Source organism: Drosophila biarmipes, unplaced genomic scaffold (assembly GCF_025231255.1).
Source record: "Drosophila biarmipes strain raj3 unplaced genomic scaffold, RU_DBia_V1.1 ptg000015l, whole genome shotgun sequence".
NCBI lineage: Eukaryota > Metazoa > Arthropoda > Insecta > Diptera > Drosophilidae > Drosophila > Drosophila biarmipes.
The window spans coordinates 1,760,823-1,788,505 of record NW_026114533.1 but is presented as its reverse complement, the minus strand read 5'-3'; the positions used below and the strand labels follow the sequence as shown (position 1 = coordinate 1,788,505).

Below are 27,683 nucleotides of genomic sequence, written 5' to 3'. Positions count from 1 at the left end.
TTAAACGGAAATTTTCAAAAACGTCAGTAAAAATAATACTTTATTATTATTCCTTTTATATTCTCTTAAAGATTTAAAGGAAAATTGTGTCCAAACTTTAAATAAAATTGATCTCTTAACGGTAAACAAGTTTCAGCTAGTCTATGCTCTGAATCAAGATATTCATATGGGAATACACCTTTCTTGGCCTAAATTCATTTTCACAATTAAAATGTGATCTTACTGATTTAAGTTAATCAAATTCTAAATTGGATTCTAGGGAATCTAAACTAGATGACATAAATCTCAATATGTCTACAAACTTAATCTGAAAGCTGTTATCACATTTATTTTAAATGTTTTTATTGCTGAAAAGAAGTGCTCCTATTTGTAGGAATAACTTTAATTTCTCCAGGTATAAGTGTCATTTCTTTGATAAACTAGTGATAATCATTCCTAAAAACAATTGTGGAAGGAAACTGGTATAAATTTAAACGTTTTCAATTCTAAATTACATTTAGATTTAGACTGTATCTACCTGTAGAATGGCAATGATCTCGAAACCTATTAAATGCTAAACCTTATCCTCTGCATTCATAACTATCGGAACAAAAATTAACAAAATGTATACCTGCATTAAGCCCCGTTTCCATTACGAACTTATCTAAACTAGAATCATATGCACACTTTATAAAGTAAGCCTATGATATTGGTACATGTTCATTTAAATTAAATAGCTCAGGACTTACATTAATATTTTTACGACGAAGAATGCACTCGAAATCAGCATACACTGCGAACGGAACTTTTAGTTGATGACGCAGTGCCGTATACTTTAAAGTCGATTTTTAGGGGTTTGGGAGAATGGCAACCTTTCCACTGCAAAGCTCTTTGTGACGAGCCGCGCGACTTGCACTTGACGAGAAATTTAGACAGGTATTACAAACCCATAGCCGTCTATTATATAAAATTTTGTGAAGTCATTAGTTTATCAAATAACAGAAAAAATAAAATAAACATTGTAACATAATAAGTTAAAGTAGGTCTATAACGAATAAAATTCATACCTTAAAATATTTTTTATCCATCTGTAGCAACCGAATCCGTTTCCTTCCAGAGAGTATATATATGTATGTATGTAGAGTATATGTATGTGCGTGAACTTGTCAACCCACTAAAATCCAAACTTATTCAAGATGTAAATACAATTCTTTCGGCACTTATATCAACTTTGTATAGAACATACATTTAAAACAGTAAGAGTCACTGTTATTTTAAACATTAATTATAACTTTTTTTGCGTGAAAATGCTTGGCAACCCACTAAAATCCAAACTTATTCAACATGTAAATACAATTCTTTCGGCACTTATATCAACTTTATATGTATAGCACGTACTAGGGTTTCTTTTTGTCCTTGTAAATGCCAAAATCAATGTCCATTTAAAACACACTGTTATCTTAGACATTAATTATAGCTTTTTTCAAAGCAAGCTTGCGTGGTGTTGGGGTATATGAGGAGCCAGAAAGAGGTATATATTGATTGAAATTCATTTCCAATTAAATTATGTGGAATAGGGTCACACCGCTATCCCTTTCCTGAAAGGGTCTAAGTGATTGGTGTATATGTGGTCTAATTCAGAGTGACTTGTAACAACTTCCATTTTGCATTGAAAATGTTTGGTCTCCGTTTTCAAATCATCCTTGAAATCGTCAAAGTCTAAGTACCATGACTTCCCTCGTTTTAACCCATTATCTAAATCTTAGTAATTGACACCTGACAACTTATCACCCTAATCAACGATATAATTAACAACACCTGTCAACTTATCACCCTAATTTAACTACCTCCTTACCTGTCACCTTGACCTAATTTGTTACCCTAATCAGCAAAATTATATCTTCCCTTTCCACTTTTATTCAGAAATACGATTCAGATCTCTTATTCATACACTACTCATGTTTTTATTGTCATTAGATATTTTTTAAAACCTTTAATATTTAATTGTAGTAAACAAAAATAAAAACACGTTTTTTACCGGAAACGGATTCTGTAACACTTTTATACGGATTCTGGTACATTATCGTGAGCGGATTCTAAAAAAAAATTTTTATGATGAGCGTATTCCGAGTTAAAGAGTGGAAGTCAAGATCGCTCTAAATTTTCTAGAAGCAAGGTCGTTGATATAATTTTCTAGAGTCAAGGTCGCTGGTATAATTTTCTAAAATGTATTTCAGATTGGAGAATATTGTAGAACATTCTCCGCTGTGTGAAGAAGTGTGATATATTTTTTCTAGAACATTCAGCAAAATATTTGTTTGTTTGTTTGGCTGAAACTTTCCCAAAAGTCTTATTTTTATATAAGTCGGAAACAGACGGATCGGACACCTATATCTTAGAGCTCCAATAGGAACTATCGGGGAAAAAATTAAAAACAAATTATATCTTTGGTGTTTTTTCACATATAACCCCCTACGCCTAACATTCTCTAATTAGTGCTGAGTATCGAATGTAATTTGATCAAAATCGGACGACTATATCAGCTGCCACACTAACGAGCGGAAAATCGATGGGAAAATAATATGAAAAAAATACATCTTTTGAGTCTTAACATATAACCTCCAACGCTTGGATATAACATTTTATAGTTAGTTCTGAGTGTTACTAACGTTGATTATTTTTTATAACTGAAGGGTATGTCAACTTCAACTTGATGTTAACTTCTTTTCTTGTTTTTTTGTTATTTGTTGTCAGTGTGAAGCTAAAAACCATCCATTTCCCCATGCACACGATTATTAAAGGCTTAGATATCGTGTATTTTCAGTATACAAGAGAATATTATACAAACATTAAAATATTCCGATGTGCATTCGATGCGCAAATAATAAAATACTCTCATGCACACTGAAAAGAATATAATTTTTTTCAGTGTGTAGCTATTACAATTCGCTATTAGTATGAGCATGTAGTTATTACAAACTGTAAGCTGAAATAATGACAACAATGAAGCGACAAAGGTTAAAAGGTCTTTATTGTTAATTTTATAACGTTTATATTTTTTTAGTTTTTTTTAGAAGATTTATCATTCTTTTTCCTCATCCTTAGGCGACAGAATGTTTAGATATTTTTGAAACGGCCTATTTAAATGTTTTGGTTATTGTTCTCGTATTTAGAGAATATTCATATGCAAAACCTGCCCGTAAGCTTTGTGGTGATAACTTTCTATGTTTCTCTGAGACTGAGCGTTAATTGTTAAAGTCTCGCTCAAATAAATAACTTTTCTCGAACAGGCTTCGATGATTGGTATTTTTTGTAGCATTATACTGATGGCAATTAATTCGCAATGTTTTCTTTGTTAGAAACAGCTATAATAACTGCATCGAATATTGATAATACTTCTGGAGTATTGTAACTTGAAATATCTAAATTTAATTAAATCTCGACGAAAATTTTTAACTGCATCATCAATTATGGTGAAAGAATTTGGCATTCGTTCGTAAGCCACATCTCATTTAAATCTATAAGAATGTTGATTTTGTTGCTTTTATTGTTGTTGACTCACCTCCGCAAATGCTTTATTAAGTTCAAAAATTAAATTTTTTTTAATAGCCAATGTTTTTTTTATAGCGGTGTCAAACGTAGGGTATTTAGTTTCCGTTTGATAGGGAATTTTTTTGTTTATGGCATATTCACTTTTTACAATTAAGAACCCATGTCCAAAAAATAATAATAGTAAAACCAGATGTATACATTTTTTTTTTAATTTTATTAATTTATTGTGTGTGTATACATATATACTTTCCATTGAAGCGACTCCAAAACAACTAGTTTTACAGAATTGTGCTTAACTATATGAATATTATATGACATATTACTTAGGGGCCTTTGCCCAATTTTTAAACAACTTTGAGCCAAGAGCTTTTTTTCACTCTTTAAACAAAGCCTCCAATCGATTCCCACCCAGATCAGTTTCACACTCTCCGCTTCAAACGGATTCTGTAAACATCCAAGCCGATATTGTAAACACCAGAGCACCAAAAAGGGAGACCCAAGTCCGCTAACGTAAACATCTAAACACCTAACCGATGACATAATAAAAATTATTTACATCGTGGAAATAGCTAAAGGAGGAAAACAATTAATGCAATAATCCCCCTTTTTTTACAACAATTCATTAATTAGTGACCCTAACGAACAACTCTATTACTCTCAAAAACAAATATTAAAAAAAAATAAATAAAACATTTTAATTAAAAATCAAATACAAATTCAACAAAAGAAGGAAGAGCTGAGGGCCACCCTCGCTACATGGAAATAAATTGAAGGAAGAGCTGAGGGCCATTCCTCGCTTTAAGAAGACCCCAAACAGGATCATCAGATCATGGAAACTAAGAATCCAAGGAAACTAAGAAGAACAATAAGTGAGCTGTTTAATTATACTCTTATATTCAAGTTTTAGTTCAAAAAAATTTTAAGTAAAAACAAACAAGGTGGAAGAGTTAATCAACGACTTTGAAAAGACTCTAACCATGGCTCCCTTACCTGCAGTGGCTTCTAGCAGCCAGATGGTTAGTGTAAGCGATTTGATAGCACATATAGTTAATAATGAATTGAGTCTTTTAAGGAATGAAATCGCGAGATTAAAGACGCAATTAAATCCCAATATAAAGAAGGTTGAGGAATTCAAGGTGGAAGCTGTTGATCCAAACGTAAGGTGCGATACTTCTTATGAAATCATTAAGTCGGTTCGAGAATATAATGGTGAAGAAGATAGTTATGTAAGCTGGAGAGAATCGGCGGAAATAGCAATGGGACAATACAAAAGGGGGAGCGAAAAATACTTTTCGGCACTATCTATTCTTCAAAATAAAATTACTGGCATTGCCAATAATGTTTTAACTCATAATGGAACCGTATTGAATTTTGACGCTAAAAGGCAAGAATAGATTTTGTTTTTAGTGACAAGCGACCTATACATATTTTAGAATAGGACTTTAGTGTATTAAGTCAGGGGAAATTATCGATTATGGAATTTTATAATTTGGTAAATAAAAAATTAACTCTCTTGATTAACAAAACCATGAAGACACACGGGAGGAATAAACCAATTACATCTGAACTTAATGAAAAACATAAAAAGACATCACTACGAGTGTTCATTACTGGCCTTAACGGCCATATTTCAGATGTAATATTTTCAATGAATCCACCCAAATTACCGAACGCAATGGTAATAGTACAAGAACTTGATAGCAACAATTTAAGGGCCCAATTCCTGAAGTATTTTATATCATCACAACGCAAGACTAATGAGTCAATCTTATGTGGGCAACAAAACTCAAATAACAAACCCAGACAATATAACAATAATAATAATAATCAAAGATATACTAATAACTTAAGGTTTAAGAAAATAATCAAAACAGAAATAATTATAAGAATTTTAATCAAAATAGAAACAATACCTGGAATCAGGGAAGATTTAATAATGACCAACAAAATCAGTGGAACTCTTTTAGACCACAACATAGTCAGCCAGAGCCAATGGATGTTGATAAATCAATTCAGATGCCAAATAGACACTATAATAGATCAAAATGAACTAACAATATATAAAAGAGTATCCACAGTGAATGGATATTCAATAATTAAGTTTTATCATATGATAACTATTTTCGATACGCGGTATACTTGGGCTAGACTCAGATTTACTTGTTGGCTACAAGCTATTGAAAAAAATCGGAGCTGTAATTGATACAGCAAAAGGGGTAAAAAAGTAAAATTAAATAACGATAACGGTAATATTTAAATCAACATTTATTGACCAAAGAAGACACCATTCTTCCGTTTAAAGAATTCATAATAAAAAATACTTTGATCAAAAGTCTCAAATCAGATCCGAATCTGAAGAGGGAAATCAAAGTGAATTTAGTTTGGGAAACATAACTCCTGAACACGCCGTCGTAGAATTCTTCGACAAAACTAAAAGTTTGGGATACAAAAATCATAAATGCGCCATAAATGCGTAAAACCAAAAATATATATATACAGAATTCATCCTCATATCAAAGAAAAGATTTGGAGGACAAAATAATAAAGAGCATTCCAAAATTATGCAGATTCCTTTTAGGACTGACATACGCGGTGAAATAAATACCGAAAATGAAAGGGCTGTTTATAGTAAGCAATACCCTTATGCTCTATCAGCTTAAGATTTTGTGAATTCTGAATTCGACAGAATGCTTAAAGAAGAAATTATAAGTTCAAGCAGAAGCCCTTATAATTCCCCTGTATTAGTCGTACCAAAAAAGAGAAACCCAAAACTTAGACTAGTAATAGATTATAAGAAACTTAACGAAAACACCATACTGGATAGATATCCAATGCAGGATCCTTCCGTAATTTTTTCAAACCTCGGGAAGGCTAAATACTTTTTCACAATTGAAATGGAATCAGGATTCCACCAAATTCTCATCAAAGAAACACACATTGGGCCTTTGCCCAATTTTTAAACAACTTTGAGCCAAGAGCTTTTTTTCACTCTTTAAACAAAGCCTCCAATCGATTCCCACCCAGATCAGTTTCACACTCTCCGCTTCAAACGGATTCTGTAAACATCCAAGCCGATATTGTAAACACCAGAGCACCAAAAAGGGAGACCCAAGTCCGCTAACGTAAACATCTAAACACCTAACCGATGACATAATAAAAATTATTTACATCGTGGAAATAGCTAAAGGAGGAAAACAATTAATGCAATAATCCCCCTTTTTTTACAACAATTCATTAATTAGTGACCCTAACGAACAACTCTATTACTCTCAAAAACAAATATTAAAAAAAAATAAATAAAACATTTTAATTAAAAATCAAATACAAATTCAACAAAAGAAGGAAGAGCTGAGGGCCACCCTCGCTACATGGAAATAAATTGAAGGAAGAGCTGAGGGCCATTCCTCGCTTTAAGAAGACCCCAAACAGGATCATCAGATCATGGAAACTAAGAATCCAAGGAAACTAAGAAGAACAATAAGTGAGCTGTTTAATTATACTCTTATATTCAAGTTTTAGTTCAAAAAAATTTTAAGTAAAAACAAACAAGGTGGAAGAGTTAATCAACGACTTTGAAAAGACTCTAACCATGGCTCCCTTACCTGCAGTGGCTTCTAGCAGCCAGATGGTTAGTGTAAGCGATTTGATAGCACATATAGTTAATAATGAATTGAGTCTTTTAAGGAATGAAATCGCGAGATTAAAGACGCAATTAAATCCCAATATAAAGAAGGTTGAGGAATTCAAGGTGGAAGCTGTTGATCCAAACGTAAGGTGCGATACTTCTTATGAAATCATTAAGTCGGTTCGAGAATATAATGGTGAAGAAGATAGTTATGTAAGCTGGAGAGAATCGGCGGAAATAGCAATGGGACAATACAAAAGGGGGAGCGAAAAATACTTTTCGGCACTATCTATTCTTCAAAATAAAATTACTGGCATTGCCAATAATGTTTTAACTCATAATGGAACCGTATTGAATTTTGACGCTAAAAGGCAAGAATAGATTTTGTTTTTAGTGACAAGCGACCTATACATATTTTAGAATAGGACTTTAGTGTATTAAGTCAGGGGAAATTATCGATTATGGAATTTTATAATTTGGTAAATAAAAAATTAACTCTCTTGATTAACAAAACCATGAAGACACACGGGAGGAATAAACCAATTACATCTGAACTTAATGAAAAACATAAAAAGACATCACTACGAGTGTTCATTACTGGCCTTAACGGCCATATTTCAGATGTAATATTTTCAATGAATCCACCCAAATTACCGAACGCAATGGTAATAGTACAAGAACTTGATAGCAACAATTTAAGGGCCCAATTCCTGAAGTATTTTATATCATCACAACGCAAGACTAATGAGTCAATCTTATGTGGGCAACAAAACTCAAATAACAAACCCAGACAATATAACAATAATAATAATAATCAAAGATATACTAATAACTTAAGGTTTAAGAAAATAATCAAAACAGAAATAATTATAAGAATTTTAATCAAAATAGAAACAATACCTGGAATCAGGGAAGATTTAATAATGACCAACAAAATCAGTGGAACTCTTTTAGACCACAACATAGTCAGCCAGAGCCAATGGATGTTGATAAATCAATTCAGATGCCAAATAGACACTATAATAGATCAAAATGAACTAACAATATATAAAAGAGTATCCACAGTGAATGGATATTCAATAATTAAGTTTTATCATATGATAACTATTTTCGATACGCGGTATACTTGGGCTAGACTCAGATTTACTTGTTGGCTACAAGCTATTGAAAAAAATCGGAGCTGTAATTGATACAGCAAAAGGGGTAAAAAAGTAAAATTAAATAACGATAACGGTAATATTTAAATCAACATTTATTGACCAAAGAAGACACCATTCTTCCGTTTAAAGAATTCATAATAAAAAATACTTTGATCAAAAGTCTCAAATCAGATCCGAATCTGAAGAGGGAAATCAAAGTGAATTTAGTTTGGGAAACATAACTCCTGAACACGCCGTCGTAGAATTCTTCGACAAAACTAAAAGTTTGGGATACAAAAATCATAAATGCGCCATAAATGCGTAAAACCAAAAATATATATATACAGAATTCATCCTCATATCAAAGAAAAGATTTGGAGGACAAAATAATAAAGAGCATTCCAAAATTATGCAGATTCCTTTTAGGACTGACATACGCGGTGAAATAAATACCGAAAATGAAAGGGCTGTTTATAGTAAGCAATACCCTTATGCTCTATCAGCTTAAGATTTTGTGAATTCTGAATTCGACAGAATGCTTAAAGAAGAAATTATAAGTTCAAGCAGAAGCCCTTATAATTCCCCTGTATTAGTCGTACCAAAAAAGAGAAACCCAAAACTTAGACTAGTAATAGATTATAAGAAACTTAACGAAAACACCATACTGGATAGATATCCAATGCAGGATCCTTCCGTAATTTTTTCAAACCTCGGGAAGGCTAAATACTTTTTCACAATTGAAATGGAATCAGGATTCCACCAAATTCTCATCAAAGAAACACACATTGGGCCTTTGCCCAATTTTTAAACAACTTTGAGCCAAGAGCTTTTTTTTTACTCTTTAAACAAAGCCTCCAATCGATTCCCACCCAGATCAGTTTCACACTCTCCGCTTCAAACGGATTCTGTAAACATCCAAGCCGATATTGTAAACACCAGAGCACCAAAAAGGGAGACCCAAGTCCGCTAACGTAAACATCTAAACACCTAACCGATGACATAATAAAAATTATTTACATCGTGGAAATAGCTAAAGGAGGAAAACAATTAATGCAATAATCCCCCTTTGTTTACAACAATCCTTTAATTAGGGACCGTAATAAAAAAACACACTTCTCAAAAAACTATTACTCTTAAAAACAAATATTAAAAAAAATAAAAATAAAAACAGATATTAAAAAAATTAAACGGATAAATAAATTTATTAAATTAATTAAATAAATAATAAATTAAAAAAAACAAACAAGGTGGAATCAACGACTTTGAAAAAATTCTAACCATGACTTCACCCTTCCCTGCAATGGCTTCTAGCAGCCATGTAAGAGATTTAATTTAATTTAATAGCACAAATAGTAAATAATGAATTGAGACCTTTGAGGAATGAAATCGAGAGATTAAAAACACAATTAAATCACAACTAAGAAGGTTGAGGAATTCAATGTGGAAAATATTGATCCAAACATAAGGTGCGATACTTCTTATAAAATCTTTAAGTCGGTTCGAGAATATAAAGGCGAAGAAGATAGTTATCTAAACTGGAGAGAATCGGCGGAAATAGCAATGGGACAATACAAAAGGGGGAGTGAAAAATACTTTTCGGCACTATCTATTCTTCGAAGTAAAATTACTGGCATTGCCAATGATGCTTTAACTCCTAACGGAACCGTATTGAATTTTGACGCCATAATGGCAAGAATAGATTTTGTTTTTAGAGACAAGCGATCTATACATATTTTAGAACAGGACTTAAGTGTATTAATGGGAAATTATCGATTTTGGAATTTTATAATTTGGTAAATAAAAAATTAACTCTCTTGTTGAACAAAACCATTATGACACATGGGAGAAATAAGCTAATTACATCTGAACTTAATGAAAAACATAGAAAGACAGCACTACGAGTGTTCATAACTGCCCTTAACGGCCATAACTAAGATGTAATATTTTCAACGAATCCGCCTGATTTACCGAACGCAATGGTATTAGTACAAGAACTTTATAGATTGTTGCTAAGGTTGAAGTCCCAATTCGCGAAAAATTTTATATCATCACAAGGCAAGACTAATGAGTCAATCTTGTATGGGCAACAAAACTCAAATAATAAACTTAGACAATATAACAATAATAATAATAATCAAAGATATACTAATAACATAGGGTTTAATCAAACAACTAATCAAAACAGAAATAAGCATAAAAATTTTAATCAAAATATAAACAATACCAGGAATCAGGGAAGATTTAATATTAACCAACAAAATAGTGGAACTCGTTTAAACCACAGCACAGTAAGCTAGAGCCAATGGATGTTGATAAATCAATTCAGATGCCAAATAGATCAAGGATACAATAATTATCAAAATAACAACTACAATCAAAATAAATGGAATCAAACTAAAAGAATGGAAACACAAAACAAACAACAGGAACAACCTCAAAATAAAAGATTACGAACAGGAACTGTTAACCAACCGGCTAACAACACTATGAGGTTGAACAACATTAAAGAAAACCATTTTTTACGTCAAACTAAGGAGTAGGCTTACCCTACATAATAAGACAGGATAATAAAATAAATAAAAAATTAAAGATTTTAATATACCAATATATAAAAGATTATCCACAGTTAATGGATATTCAACAATTAAGTTTTATCATATGATTTTATATACGCGGTATACTTTTTATGAAATAGATGGGCTAGACTCAGATTTACTTGTTGTCTGCAAAAGGGGTAATAAAGTATAATGGAAAAGAGAAAAAATTACATTACGATAACGGTAATATTTAAAACCAACATTCTTTGACAGAAGAAAACTCCATTCTTCCGTCAAAATAATTCATAATAAAAAAATACTTTGATCAAAAGCCCCAAATCAGATCCGAATCTGAAAAGGAAAATCAAAGTGAATTTAGTTTGGGATTTATGTTTCCTGAACACGCCGTCGTTGATTTATCCGACAAAAACAAAAGTTTGGGATAAAAATTCTTTAGGTGCCGTCGTCGAAATATCCGACAAAAATAAAAGCTTGGGGTACAAAAATCCTGAACGCGCCGTCGTAGAAGTATCCCACAACCAAAAAATAAACAATATACGGAATTCATCCTCATATCAAAGAAAAGATTTGGAGGACAAAATATTTAATATTATTAATAAATAATAACATTCGAAAATAAATATGCAAATTCCTTTTAGGACTGACATACGTGGTGAAATAAAAACCGAAAATGATAGGACTATTTATAGTAAGCAATACCCTTATGCTCTATCAGCTTAAGATTTTGTGAATTCTGAATTCGACAGAATGCTTAAAGAAGAAATTATAAGTTCAAGCAGAAGCCCTTATAATTCCCCTGTATTAGTCGTACCAAAAAAGAGAAACCCAAAACTTAGACTAGTAATAGATTATAAGAAACTTAACGAAAACACCATACTGGATAGATATCCAATGCAGGATCCTTCCGTAATTTTTTCAAACCTCGGGAAGGCTGAATACTTTTCCACATTTGATTTTGAATCAGGATTCCACCAAATTCTCATGAATGAAACAGACATTTAAAGAACCTATTCTCTATAAATAATGGAAAATACGAATTTGTAAGAATGCCATTTGAGTTAAACAAACGCCCCAAGAGTATTTCAAGGTGCGATAGATGACATTTTGAGAGAACAAGTTGGAAAAACGTGTCATGTGTATATCAATAACATTATTATTTTCTTAAAAACAATTGAACAGCATTATAAAGATTTAATTGTTATAATTAAATTTTTGCTGAACGCATATATAAAAACTTCGATTGAAAAATCAAAGTTCTGCAAATTGGAAACAAACTTTCTCGGTTACGTTGTTTCTCTCAGTTTGATCAAAACCGATCCGAAAAAATTTCCACAATCGTAAAATATCCAATCCCTAAAAATAATCGAGAGCTTAGAAGCTTCCTAGGCCTTACAGGATACTACAGAAAATATTTAAAAGGCCAAAATGGCAAAGTATCAAAAAAGGCATCCTGTAAAACTTCTCTACAGTTGGATGAGCCAGCTGTAAGAGATTTCAACAAGCTTAAAAATAATTATAAATAATAATCGCACAAGTGGAGTTAGTTCAACCCGGTAATAATAAAAATGTACTTTAACCACCGATTTGGGAGATACTTTAACCACGAGATTTGGCTATTGGTCCGGTTCTTTCTCAGGAAGGAGCCCCACGTTGGGCGCCAATTAAGTTTCTCACTTGTGATTTAATTAAAAAAATGTATTTTTATTTATTAATCACTTAATCTCTACTACAATTTTCTAATAGGTCGAATTAAGTTAATTCACTGTTCGTTTATTTTTACTCGATTAGCACTACTGCTCTCACTGGACTCACTGGTCTCTAGTTCAATGATCAATAATCAAACCTCGGCTTAAGAGAATTTATCCCCAAAAATTGATAAAGAGAATGGATGATGCAATTTGCCAATTAAATTTGAAGTCCAATCTTGGCCGGAAATTGGTGTTTACATTAGCGGAGTTTTAGGGACCGCTTTGGGGATCTTTTTGTTTACGTTAACGGACTCGGGGCTCGCTTTGGGGATCTTTGGTTTACGTTAGCGGACTGGATGTTTACAGCATCCGTTTGATTTGGGCTGCGTGAATTGATGGTTGAAAGAAATAGCTGACCACGGATTTATCTCGGGTCTGTCAGAGTTATTTGGAAATTGGCTCTCGGCTCAAAGTTGTTTATAAATTGGGCATTTTCCATACAATGCTAAAAATCGTAATTTGATTGAGCCATTTTTAAAGTATCAGTTGTACTTTTTTTTTCTTTTTCTCGCAATAGAATTAGTCATTTTTTTCTATTAAGCAATATTTTGTTATAGTCAAGTAACAGGTTCAACGGTACATAAAAATTGAAGTTCACCTTTTCAATTTTGAAATCATTGATGGACTATCAATGATTTGTTTTATATTTAATGGTAGATATATAACATTTTGGGGTACCTTAGCTATTTTATTTCCAGGACTAACGACAACTGCAAACTTAATTAATGTGTGTGCTATTTCGCTGTTTATATACCTTTTCATTTATTATATTCCATGGCAAAAAAATGTTTTTTATTTTTGTGATATAATTGTCCTATCAGAAATATATCTTATATTAGGTTTTAATATTTTCCAAGTGAATCCCAACAATGATCCGAATGATTGATCCTTATTGAAATTTTGTGGGTCAGTTAAAGAGAATTCCCAAGTATTGTAGCTTGGAACTAGGTAGAATTTTTAATTTGTACTGAATTCATGCTTCGTTTTATTGCTATATTAGTCCGTTAAAAGAGCACAAATATCTCTGATTTTCTAAGAACAGTAGTGAAGGAAATGTTAAATCGACGTCTAATAACCTTCTCCACTAAGTATGTATCGGGAAATTTAGTTTTCATCAACTCAAATTCGTAAAATCTTCCTTTAATATCATTATCTTGATAATCTTTTTATAAATACATAAAAGAATAGGTATTTTGAATCCGTTTGATTTTGAATATCTCTGTTGTCCAGTTGGAAGTATAGGCTTTTTTAAATACATGTTTATATTTTCCTAATCGCACATAATTATCAACTTTGAATTTTGATGAGTTATGTATCGGGAAATTTAGTTTTCATCAACTCGAATTCGTAAAATCTTATTTTAATATCATTTCCTTTATAATCTTTTAATATATACGTAAAAGGATTGGTATTTTGAATCCGTTTGATTTTAAATATCTCAGTTGTCCAGTTGGGAGTATAGCCTTTTTCAAATACATGTTTATTTTCCTATTCGCACTTGATCTATGATCTTTTGATCTATGTGTGATTTTCAAAAAATTGTAAACGGTATCGAGGACTAATGATTCAGTTAAGAAATGTACATCGTTTGGTGCCATCCGTATTGTTTTATGATATGTGTTATTACATTTCGCAATCAATGCTTGTAAATATTTATCCATTTATAGTTACGTTAAAAGCTGAACTCTTTCCACATCATATTTTAGATCGTTCTATTAAATTGTTCAACGATGCTAAAATAATGATATACGTTGAATAATGATCAATAACATCAGATTTTGAAATGTCTTGTTATAAAATTCTTTACCATTACTGTTTGCAAGTTTTTTGGATTTCTTTGGGTGTCATCAAAAATGCTTTTCATACTCTTTGTATAGCGTCCTGTTTGGTTAAAAGCCCCTTGCTTGCTTCGAAAATGTATCCATAACAGTTAAAAGTTATTGATGGCCTTCATTGTATAATTCATAACTTATAATTTCAACTAAATCGGCTTGCCATAAATCATCATCTTTTTGGTGCACGTATATTTATATACTCGTATATATATATATCCAATATAATATTTTGTAATTCCCAGGATCCGAAGGGGGTAAGTTTGTCGGAACCTGGTTCCGTTCTTAAATCATACATATATAATTATTCGTGCATTCCACAATAATTGTCAAGAAGATTTATTACATATGTTTTAGCCCACAAAATATTGCTTATCCACGGCATGTGCCGACATACATATTACCCAATAAATTTATAATGTGAAAAGGAAATTGAAGCCATGGTGTGCTGATACAAGGAGTAGAGAAGGTCAAGAACAATGACATAACTATCGACGGATAATCTTGACAGTAGGGGATCGTATTTCGCTGCCCGAGACGATCCATACGAATATGTGAAGGGGAGGGAATATGGCCGAAACACAGGCCGATTGTATTGTGATCAAGCGACAGCTGAGATTGTGGGGAAGAGTGTACTGACGACTGACGAACTTTACGCACTAATATTATTTTCCAGGCACTCTGTTGAAGAGGAGAAAGGCTTATCAAGATTCCACGACCCGAATACGACGGGAAAGAATGGTGCCTTAACATCGAACGCCTCTCCCATTCGGTCTTGTAATGCAATGACTCTTTGGCAACTATTACCTAGGACTAGCAGCGGCGCACGCCATATATGGCCAGCTAGCACTCGTCGTTTGGATGTGAAGTTCAAGGTACGAAGAACACCTAGACTCGCACATAACATCCGGATGGAGGAACGACAGTCAAACAAAAATATTGCACATTTCCTTAGATTCATGTTGCAGCCACTGTTGATGTTGTTATTGCATAGTCCCGATGAAAGCGTATTCAGTCGAGTTCCGCTGTAAATCATTTTGGGGGAAGAAAAATTAAAGACCTAATTTTCCAAGCCGTACAAAACTATAATCTTGACAAAAGAGGAAGTCGAAAGCTTATTTATCGATTTGCATTTGCGCCTTTAACTGGACTCTCTTACGTTACCAATCTAAAAACAAGAAAGAACGCTAAAGTCGAGTGCCTTGACTATCAGATACCGGTTACTCCGCATAAGAAAGCAAAAGAGAAATTGAGATATATAAGCAGCAAAGTAATATTTCAGGGTGCCACCTACCGGCTATATTAGTAGATTTTATATGGGCGGCAGAGAGATTTAAGCGTTTAAGCCGTTTCTGGGCGTAAGAGTGGGCGTGGCACTGATGAGAAAAACACAATTCGGTTAAAATTTTGTTTTCATCATAAAAACTGTATGCGCTACAGATTTTCAAGGATTGTGGGCGTTAGAGTGGGCGTGGAACCCCATTGAAACTTGCGCTGCGCAGGAAGCCCAGGAATCTGCATGCCAGGTATGACTGTTGCTCTCAGCGTTCATACGGACAGACAGACAGACATAGCTAGATCGACTCGGCTAGTGATCCTGATTAAGAATATACAAACTTTATGGGGTCGGAAACGCTTTTTGACGAATCTAGTATACCCTTTTACTCTATCAGTAACGGGTATAACGAAGGCAAAACAAATTTATACTAACATTACAAAAAAATAGTATATTTTTTCTCATTTTTGCTTGATTAAGAATATACAAACTTTATGGGGTCGGAAACGCTTTTTGACGAATCTAGTTTACCCTTTTACTCTATCAGTAACGGGTATAACGAAGGCAAAACAAATTTATACTAACATTACAAAAAAATAGTATATTTTTTCTCATTTTTGCTTATGACTAAATGCGATCGCCTTTTCAGACTACGCTGGTGTTGCGTCAGCCAGGCCTTTTTATTAATTTTTTTCAAATCTAGAAAGCTAGCTCCCAATATTATTTGTGCTGCCAGCTGCCGTTTGTTGTAGATGGTTACAATAAACATTTTTATTCCCTGGACGAGATGTTCGAAGTGCTGAAAATTGATTTAAAATTTTTTTTCCATCAGCCGACTAATCGCTGTTGAGCCCAAGGTCCGGTAGTTTAATTGAAAAGGTCATTAAAAATGAAAGAAATAAAACTTAGCTTACCGCACTTTGTACTGCCACTATAAAATCGCTTTGGTGAGGCTTGTGCCAGCGGTGCTTAGCATTTCCCATTTCGGCATCATCCGGATCACTCCTTTAAGACCATGGCGGGCTTGCTCACCTACACTTTGACCATTAAATAACGCGATATCCACAAGAGAGGGAATAGGCCCGCAGCAAGTGCCCGCGCTTAAGAGCTGAGTTGCTAAGCGTCATCAATATGACGCGATACTTAGGCACATGTTTATGCTTATGTATTATAGTTGTCGGCTGGCTATACTTCCGTGGTGGGGGGTTGGTAGACTGTAGTTGCAGATAGTGGTCTTAACCGTAATTTCCCTCTGAGATCTAGACGGGGTATAGAATTAATAAACGGCGATAGCCGGAGTTTAATTAGCGAGCTTTGGCAGTTTCTTTGTTCGTAATACAAAGTGAACTAAACTTAAGTTGACAGAAAGTAAAGTTGACAGTAAAGTAAAGAATCCATCGTTGTTGCAATAGGGTCAAGCCGCACAATAAGAGGCTAGCTGCGACTCCTGCGGCAAACCAAATCTTCGAAGATCCCAGGCCGACACGTCGTTTCAAAACTCCTGCAGAAGAGCAGGTTGTGTTCGTTCATCCGCTGCAGTAGCAGAAGGCTTAGTATGTGGTCGTGGAACGCGTTATTGAGTAGGGGGGAAACCGCAATCCTCAGACTCCTATTAACTGAGTTGTTCAGGTTAAGGTAGACAGAGTCGTTTATGATCGCTTTCCTTTCGAAGGTGATGAGATGGACCCCTTTAATGGTGGTAGTGCGCCCGTCGTCAATAGTAATCCTCGTTCGTTCTTCGTTGACGATTATTACCTCGTCATCTACGACTATAAAGGTTTCCAGGTTGCTAAGACGAGTGCGGCAGGCTGCCTGCAGTTGACGGACGGAAGTTTCGTGGGTGTCCCCTTTTGCAGAAAGTGGCCAAGTTGGTGGAGGAGCAATTGGAGACCGCTAGGATCCCGTTATCACATTCCGCTACTGTGTGTCCTCCAGTTGCAGTAAGGTGTGGTAGGGTGCGGCCAGGAAGAGCATGATCTTTTTACAAATAAGCTTAACCTTAGGATACTGTACTACAATATGAATGATAAAGTCATCATAGTGGGATTTATAATGTTACTTTTAACGAGGGTTATTGTATGCATTCAATTTTTGATTTCTGAGATAAGGAATATTTCTGGTGAGGAATATTTCAAACAAATGGCCTGAGTCAACACGCCCGCCCTTTTTCTGCGTGACGATCCCATTACCTGTGAATGTAAGTGAATTAATATGTCTCGGAGTTTCTGTGCTTATAACAACCTGTCTATTATTAGCCTCAATGAACGATGAGTGATTATTATTAATCCTACTAAGACTATCTGCGCCGGGCGTATCCGCCACGACCTTAAGGACTGAGCCCAAAAAATAAAGGCTTCTGGCCGTCCTGTGGTGTATCTTAAGCTCATGTTCAATGTCAACTTGCAGCAGCTTCCTCATGTGGGATTGTGGAGTTCGAGTATTCTGAACGTGGAGACAATTATGCTAGAAAACTCTGACAAATTTCTCGAGTGCCTAACTAGGCCATACTGTTCCCATACTAAACCAGTCCCGTCTAACACCAGGATGTATTTTGCACGCCAGAAGTCGGTAATCCGCTCACTTGCGGTGGACAGCAAGTGGATGGATATTACAGCAAGCCTGTGGAAGTTATAGCAAGTGTTGAGTGTTAAGATAAGGGCGAATGTGGCAGGTAAAATGCCTATCCTGTCCTTATGGACCATCCTCCCCCTAATAAGAACAGATGTTCCCAGATCTGCTTCCACACGCTCATCCGAATAAAGCGACGTCGATTTGTTTCCCAAACTCCTATTGTTATGTAGGTGTACTTTTTCACCAACTTCGAAATTCGGCTCTGTCTAGAAGGATTAATTCTGTCAAAGCTAGAATGTTGTGATATGTCAATTTTGGCTTTAATTGCCAATTTGATCCCGTCGCTGTTGGCGTGTGTTCTCCACTGCGTAAACTCTGTGACCGAATGTAGCGACCTATTGTATTCTATGTTATACCACAATATCAGTTTCACAGTATCCTCGATTTTTATACCCTTTCAGATGGTAAATTGATTTCAGTCAGAAGTTTGCAACGCAGTGAAGGAGACGTTTCCAACCCCATAAGGTATATATATTCTTGATTAACTGGACTCTCTTACGTTACCAATCTAAAAACAAGAAAGAATGCTAAAGTCGAGTGCCTTGACTATCAGATACCGGGTACTCAGCATAAGGAAGCAAAAGAGAAATTGAGATATATAAGCAGCAAAGTAATATTTCAGGGCGCCACCTACCGGCTATTTCAGTAGATTTTATATGGGCAGCAGAGAGATTTAAGCGTATAATCCGTTTCTGGGCTTAGAGTGGGCGTGGAACCCCACTGAAAAAACTTGCGCTTCGCAGGAAGACCAGGAATCTGCATGCCATGTATGACTGTTGCTATAGTTTCCGAGATCTCAGCGTTCATACGGACAGACAGACAGACATGGCTAGATCGACTCGGCTAGTGGTCTTGAACAAGAATATACAAACTTTATGGGATCGGAAACGATTATTTTTATCTGCTACATACTTTTTGACGAATCTAGTATACCCTTTTACTCTATCAGTAACGGGTGTAAGGAAGAAAAAATAAATTTATATTAACATTACATTATATTTTTTCTAAGTTTTGCTTATGACTAAATGCGATTGCTTTTTCAGACTACGCTGGTGTTGCGTCAGCCAGGCCTTTTTATTAATTTTTTTCAAATCTAGAAAGCTAGCTTTGGCAAGCTAGCGATTTATGGGGTATGTTAAAACTGGGAAGTTTGGGCCAACCCCTTGTTAGGGAAAACTACACGGTGCTCCCAATATTTTTTGTGCTGCCAGCTGCCGTTTGTTGTTGATGGTTGCATCGAACATTTTTATTCCCTGGACGGTTTTTTTTTTTGGTTTTTTTTTTCTATCAGCGGACTGGTTGCTGTTGAGCCCCGGTTCCGGTAGTTTTATTGAAAAGGTCATTAAAAAACAAAGAACTAAAACTTAGCTTACCGCACTTGGTACTGCCATTATAAAATCGCTTTGGTGAGGCTTGTGCCAGCGGTGCTTGCTCACCCAAACTTTGACCATTAAATCACGCCAGCTTCACAAGAGAGGGGATAGGCCCACAGCAAGAGCTGAGTTTCTAAGCGTCACCAATATTACGCGATACTTAGGCACACGCTTCGGGAACCTTTTCTCCGCAAATTTTGCATCTGTATCTAAATATTGTATTATAGTTGCCGGCTGGCTATACTTCCGTGGCGGGGGTCGGTAGACTGTGGGTGCAGCTAGTGGTCTTAGAAGCAATGGATGTAGAAAGTGTACGGTTGGCCTGTGGCATCAACTGTGTAAATATGTTGATTGAGAGGGTAACTGCCCTATTTCCATACGATGGCCTTGAGACCAAGACGGGGTATATAATTAATAAATTGATAACGGCGATAGCCGGAGTTCAGTTAGCGAGCTTTGGCTCTTTATTTGTTTGCAATACAAAGTAAACTTAAGTTGACAAAAAGTAAAACGTATGACCGGACGCTCGTGGCCTTTCGCTGACTAAGCGCCCGGCCGACACGTCGTTTCAATGCTCCTGTATAAGGCGCAGGTTGTGTTCGTTCATCTGCTGCAGTAGCGGAAGGCTTAATATGTGGTCGTGCCACGTGATATTGAGTAGGGGGTGGCCACAATCCCCGGACTCTTATTACCGAGTTGTTGAGGTTGAGGTATACAGAGTCGTTTATGTTCGCTTTTTTTTTCGAAGGTGATGAGATGGAACCCTTTAACGGTGGTAGTGGGCCTGTTGTCAATGGTAATCCTCGTTCGTTCTTCGTTGACGTTTATTACCGCGTCATCTACGACTAAAAAGAGTTCCAGGTTGCTAAGACGAGTGCGGCAAGCTGCCTGCAGTTGACGGGCGGAAGTGTCGTGGGTGTCCCTTGCAGAAAGTGGCCAAGTTGGTGGAGGAGCAATCGGAGACCGCTAAGATCCCGTTATCACATTCCGCTACAGTGTTGTCCTCCATATTTCGAACAAATGACCTGAGTCAACAAGCCCGCCCTTTTTCTGCATGACGATCCCATTAACTGTGACTGTAAGTGAATTAATATGTTTCTAAGTTTGTTTGTTTATAATATTATTAGCCTCAATGAGCGATGACTGATTATTATTAATCCTACTAAAACTATCTGCGTCGGGCGTATCCGCCACGACCTTAAGGACTGAGCCCAAAAAATGAAGGCTCCTGGCCATCCTGTGGGATTGTGGAGTTCGAGCATTCTGAACGTGGAGTCAATTATGCTAGAAAACTCTGACAAATTTCTCGAGTGCCTAACTAGGCCATACTGTTCCCATACTAAACCAGTCCCATCTAACACCAGGATATATTTTGCATGCCAGAAGTCGGTAATTCGCGCACTTGCAGTGGACAGCAAGTGGATGGATATTACAGCAAGCCTGTGGAAGTTATAGCAAGTGTTGAGTGTTAAGATAAGGGCGAATGTGGCAGGTAAAATGCCTATCCTGTCCTTATGGACCATCCTCCCCCTAATAAGAACAGATGTTCCCAGATCTGCTTCCACACGCTCATCCGAATAAAGCGGCGTCGATTTGTTTCCCAAACTCCTGTTGTTATGTAGGTGTACTTTTTCACCAACTTCGAAATTCGGCTCTGTCTAGAAGGATTAATTCTGTCAAAGCTAGAATGTTGTGATATGTCAATTTTGGCTTTAATTGCCAATTTGATCCCGTCGCTGTTGGCGTGTGTTCTCCACTGCGTAAACTCTGTGACCGAATGTAGCGACCTATTGTATTCTATGTTATACCACAATATCAGTTTCACAGTATCCTCGATTTTTATACCCTTTCAGATGGTAAATTGATTTCAGTCAGAAGTTTGCAACGCAGTGAAGGAGACGTTTCCAACCCCATAAGGTATATATATTCTTGATTAACTGGACTCTCTTACGTTACCAATCTAAAAACAAGAAAGAATGCTAAAGTCGAGTGCCTTGACTATCAGATACCGGGTACTCAGCATAAGGAAGCAAAAGAGAAATTGAGATATATAAGCAGCAAAGTAATATTTCAGGGCGCCACCTACCGGCTATTTCAGTAGATTTTATATGGGCAGCAGAGAGATTTAAGCGTATAATCCGTTTCTGGGCTTAGAGTGGGCGTGGAACCCCACTGAAAAAACTTGCGCTTCGCAGGAAGACCAGGAATCTGCATGCCATGTATGACTGTTGCTATAGTTTCCGAGATCTCAGCGTTCATACGGACAGACAGACAGACATGGCTAGATCGACTCGGCTAGTGGTCTTGAACAAGAATATACAAACTTTATGGGATCGGAAACGATTATTTTTATCTGCTACATACTTTTTGACGAATCTAGTATACCCTTTTACTCTATCAGTAACGGGTGTAAGGAAGAAAAAATAAATTTATATTAACATTACATTATATTTTTTCTAAGTTTTGCTTATGACTAAATGCGATTGCTTTTTCAGACTACGCTGGTGTTGCGTCAGCCAGGCCTTTTTATTAATTTTTTTCAAATCTAGAAAGCTAGCTTTGGCAAGCTAGCGATTTATGGGGTATGTTAAAACTGGGAAGTTTGGGCCAACCCCTTGTTAGGGAAAACTACACGGTGCTCCCAATATTTTTTGTGCTGCCAGCTGCCGTTTGTTGTTGATGGTTGCATCGAACATTTTTATTCCCTGGACGGTTTTTTTTTTTGGTTTTTTTTTTCTATCAGCGGACTGGTTGCTGTTGAGCCCCGGTTCCGGTAGTTTTATTGAAAAGGTCATTAAAAAACAAAGAACTAAAACTTAGCTTACCGCACTTGGTACTGCCATTATAAAATCGCTTTGGTGAGGCTTGTGCCAGCGGTGCTTGCTCACCCAAACTTTGACCATTAAATCACGCCAGCTTCACAAGAGAGGGGATAGGCCCACAGCAAGAGCTGAGTTTCTAAGCGTCACCAATATTACGCGATACTTAGGCACACGCTTCGGGAACCTTTTCTCCGCAAATTTTGCATCTGTATCTAAATATTGTATTATAGTTGCCGGCTGGCTATACTTCCGTGGCGGGGGTCGGTAGACTGTGGGTGCAGCTAGTGGTCTTAGAAGCAATGGATGTAGAAAGTGTACGGTTGGCCTGTGGCATCAACTGTGTAAATATGTTGATTGAGAGGGTAACTGCCCTATTTCCATACGATGGCCTTGAGACCAAGACGGGGTATATAATTAATAAATTGATAACGGCGATAGCCGGAGTTCAGTTAGCGAGCTTTGGCTCTTTATTTGTTTGCAATACAAAGTAAACTTAAGTTGACAAAAAGTAAAACGTATGACCGGACGCTCGTGGCCTTTCGCTGACTAAGCGCCCGGCCGACACGTCGTTTCAATGCTCCTGTATAAGGCGCAGGTTGTGTTCGTTCATCTGCTGCAGTAGCGGAAGGCTTAATATGTGGTCGTGCCACGTGATATTGAGTAGGGGGTGGCCACAATCCCCGGACTCTTATTACCGAGTTGTTGAGGTTGAGGTATACAGAGTCGTTTATGTTCGCTTTTTTTTTCGAAGGTGATGAGATGGAACCCTTTAACGGTGGTAGTGGGCCTGTTGTCAATGGTAATCCTCGTTCGTTCTTCGTTGACGTTTATTACCGCGTCATCTACGACTAAAAAGAGTTCCAGGTTGCTAAGACGAGTGCGGCAAGCTGCCTGCAGTTGACGGGCGGAAGTGTCGTGGGTGTCCCTTGCAGAAAGTGGCCAAGTTGGTGGAGGAGCAATCGGAGACCGCTAAGATCCCGTTATCACATTCCGCTACAGTGTTGTCCTCCATATTTCGAACAAATGACCTGAGTCAACAAGCCCGCCCTTTTTCTGCATGACGATCCCATTAACTGTGACTGTAAGTGAATTAATATGTTTCTAAGTTTGTTTGTTTATAATATTATTAGCCTCAATGAGCGATGACTGATTATTATTAATCCTACTAAAACTATCTGCGTCGGGCGTATCCGCCACGACCTTAAGGACTGAGCCCAAAAAATGAAGGCTCCTGGCCATCCTGTGGGATTGTGGAGTTCGAGCATTCTGAACGTGGAGTCAATTATGCTAGAAAACTCTGACAAATTTCTCGAGTGCCTAACTAGGCCATACTGTTCCCATACTAAACCAGTCCCATCTAACACCAGGATATATTTTGCATGCCAGAAGTCGGTAATTCGCGCACTTGCAGTGGACAGCAAGTGGATGGATATTACAGCAAGCCTGTGGAAGTTATAGCAAGTGTTGAGTGTTAAGATAAGGGCGAATGTGGCAGGTAAAATGCCTATCCTGTCCTTATGGACCATCCTCCCCCTAATAAGAACAGATGTTCCCAGATCTGCTTCCACACGCTCATCCGAATAAAGCGGCGTCGATTTGTTTCCCAAACTCCTGTTGTTATGTAGGTGTACTTTTTCACCAACTTCGAAACTCGGCTCTGTCTGGAAGGATTAATTCTGTAAAAGCTAGAATGTTGTGATATGTCAATTTTGGCTTTAATTGCCAATTTGATCCCGTCGCTGTTGGCGTGTGTTCTCCACTGGTCTAAACTTTGTGACCGAATGTAGCGACCTATTCTATGGTATACCACAATATCAGTTTTACAGTATCCTCGATTTTTATACCCTTGCAGATGGTAAATTAATTTCAATCAGAAGTTTGCAACGCAGTGAAGGAGACGTTTCCGACCCCATAAGGTATATATATTCTTGATCAGAGTCACAAGACGAGTCGGTCTAGCCATGTCCGTCTGTCCGTCCGTCTGTCTGTCCGTCCATTTCTACGCAAACTAGTCTCTCAGTTTTAAAGCTATCGGGCTGAAACTTTCTCAAAAGTCTTCTTTCTGTTGCAGGTAGTATATAAGTTGAATCCAGCCGGGTCGGACAACTGTATCTTTTATCTTCCATAGGAATTATCGGAAAAAAATTTTTTAAAAATTATATCTTTTGTGTTCTTTAACTTATAAACTCCTACGATTGGAAATATAACTTTTTAATTATTTCTGAATTTTGAATTATTTTTTATCAAAATCGAATATCTGCCATTAAACGATCAGAAAATTGTTGGGAAAATAATATGAAACATATTTTAGCTTTGGTGCTTTTTGACATATAACCTTCTAAGCTTGGAAATAACATTTTTTACTTAGTTCTGAATTTCAAATTAAACTTAAAAATATAGCTGCCATACGAACGATCAAAAAATTTGTGGGAAAATAATATGAGAAATAACGTATTTTGTGTTTTTTAACATACAACCTCCTAGTTAAATTTAAGATTGTATGGTGATTCAAACAAAATATAAAATTTTTCTTTTATATCTTTGGTGTTAAACCTTTATTTAAAATACAAATAATACAATACACTTTTATTTTCTTCGAATTATAAACCGTTCGCGGTCTTCGTCAAAAAAGGACTGAAGATCCAATCTTTAATCTAATCCAAAGAACATCGGCCAGAAGCTTCTCATGAGCTTCAAGAAGTTTCTTTTTGTTTAAAATAAAAGCTCATGATAAAAATGTCGCATTCCATTGCGAAATTCAATTATGCTGACCGATGCAGTTTATTTGGGGCTTGGAATGGGGAACGCGCAATTGATTGGGCTTCGAACGGAAGCTGATGTTTACTTTAGGTTTGATTTGTTTATTGTGGTTGGGGAACCAAGAGCGGACCTCAAAGCCAAAGGCATAGGCAGGGGTAAAGGCAAAGGCAAAGGCAAATGCGAAGACCGCTGAGATTGAAATTTGAAAATTATTTATAAATGCCTTAAAAGGCCTGGTTTCACAGGTTGGATAACTCTCCCCCTTCTAAAATGGATCGCCCCGATTCATTATTAATTTCTTTTAAAAGTTTTTTTTTTAGTTTTAAAAAAAAGGCATTGTATTTTTATTCGGTTTGTTTTTTCTTCTAGTTCTGGCCGTTGTTTTCTGTTCACAAAAATAAAGTTTTTATATTTTATAAAAAGTAAAAATATCAAATATACCATAATTACAACTAATAATATAAAAGAAATTGGAATTTTTGTATTATTAATTTGGATTGAGAATATTTATATTATCAAGAGTAATTTCCGAATTATTTTTAATAATATATTCGTTTATGTCATAATTAATAAATTTATGCTGTGCTATTTTTATTTTCCTTTCGGTGTTTACATAAGTAATATTATTTATGGTTACTGAGTCATTGAACAAAATTAAATATGAACCTTGCAGTTTTGTTATGTCTACTACGTTTGTTCCTGTATCTAAAATGGCACCATCTTGGAGGATATCTATTTTTTTTATTAGTTTCTCTTATTTTAGAACAATTGGGTTTTTCGCCATTTAATACTTTTATAAAACAACTTGTTTCAGAACTTAATTTACAGAAGTTGTTAAAAACTTCCTGTTTAAAATTGGTCATTAAGTAATATTTATTTTTGCAAAAAGCAACTTGATTGTTTATCATTAATTTTCCATCGAGTTGAGCAATAGCTCTTGTTTTATACAGGTCACATTTTCCATTAATGATGGGGTATTTAATATAGGTTTTAAGTAAATCCGTATAAAATAAAATTTTAAAGGTTGATATATCCATTAAGTCGGTTAATACCACAGATTGTTTTTCGTGATTGTAAATTTCCTTAACTCCTTTTTCATTTAGAATCTTTGTATTTGTTTTTGCCAAGATAATGGTATTTAATCAATTTTGAAAATCGAATATGAAATTGTTTTCTCATTGAAGACTACGTTTTTTAAATTTTTAGTTAGGAAATTTACTTTATTAAAAAATTTGGAATTTATTGTGAATTCTTTGTTATTATTTTGTATTAAGTCATCTATTTTATTTTGTACAGTTATGAAATCATTATGATCAGGAGTTCCTGCTATCCATTTCCATAAGATTCCTATTTCGTTTATTCCTCTTTTTTGCTTTTTCGGCATTATTTCTGATAATGTTATTTTAATGAGTTCCAAATCCATTGAAATTTCCATTCTATACCTGTTTTTGCAGATTTATTTAAAATTATTGATTCTGTGTTAATTATATCTTCATAAAAACTTAAATTAGTTAGGTGAAATAAGTTTGCGCATTAATCATACGTCAATACGTCATTGTTGTCCTTAAATAACAAATAATCATGACTTGTGTAGTCAATTATTTCGGAACTTGTTAAAAGTATTATGTTCAATATAAGTACCCGGAAAAACATTTTTCTGAAAAAAAAATTTATATTTTTTAAAATCTATTTAGTTATATATATTTTTTCATTAGTATTTTTATTTTAATTTTTTTGTTTTTTATTTTATTTATTTTTTTTTATTAGAATTTAATATGATCTTTATGAATAATTCTATTTCTATTGTTGATAATTATTTTGTTAGGCATATTTTCCTTAACTACCTGTTTTTTATATCTGGTTTTAAGCTTATTTCGCTCCCCATGTTTTTTCTCATAAACAACTTGTCCTACATGATACTGTTTTTCTTTTCTGTTTTCGTTATGTGTTTCCAACATTTTTGACTGTGTATTTTTTAATAAAAGGGGAATATTTTTGTGTTCAATTTTATTGTAAAGGATATCAAAAGGTTTTTGGTTTGTTGTGGAGTGAAGAGTCTAATTATATTTTTGAGCGGCCCTAATAACTATTTCAGAATAGTCAGTTAAATTGAACTCTTCTTTTATGCAGCGAGCTATTTCTGTTAATGTCGAGTGTGCTCTCCAACTTGTCCGTTTGAAGAACAGTGTCTTGGGTCTGCGTAATGTTAACTCTGTGCTAATGATTTTAATTGGGCCGAGGTAAAACTCGGTTCGTTATCTGTCATAATTACTTTAGCTTGGGCAAATTGTTGATGTAATTCCATTACTTTGTTTTCAATGTTTAACTTAGTTTGAATTTCTTTTACTACAAGGTATTTGGAATCTTCTATTATTATAGCTTTACCTT

General features: G+C 35.3%; 2 long non-coding RNA genes across 2 annotated transcripts; both read left to right on the top strand.

The window, feature by feature from the left end:
• The first annotated feature begins 4,400 nt into the window (after nt 1–4,400).
• LOC127011839 (uncharacterized) lies at nt 4,401–4,885 on the top strand. Its single transcript, XR_007765273.1, has 2 exons — nt 4,401–4,547; nt 4,604–4,885. It is a non-coding gene; the product is annotated as an uncharacterized LOC127011839 (long non-coding RNA).
• Nucleotides 4,886–7,012: 2,127 nt separating this feature from the next.
• Nucleotides 7,013–7,497, top strand: LOC127011838 (uncharacterized). Its single transcript, XR_007765272.1, has 2 exons — nt 7,013–7,159; nt 7,216–7,497. It is a non-coding gene; the product is annotated as an uncharacterized LOC127011838 (long non-coding RNA).
• Nucleotides 7,498–27,683: the final 20,186 nt, after the last annotated feature.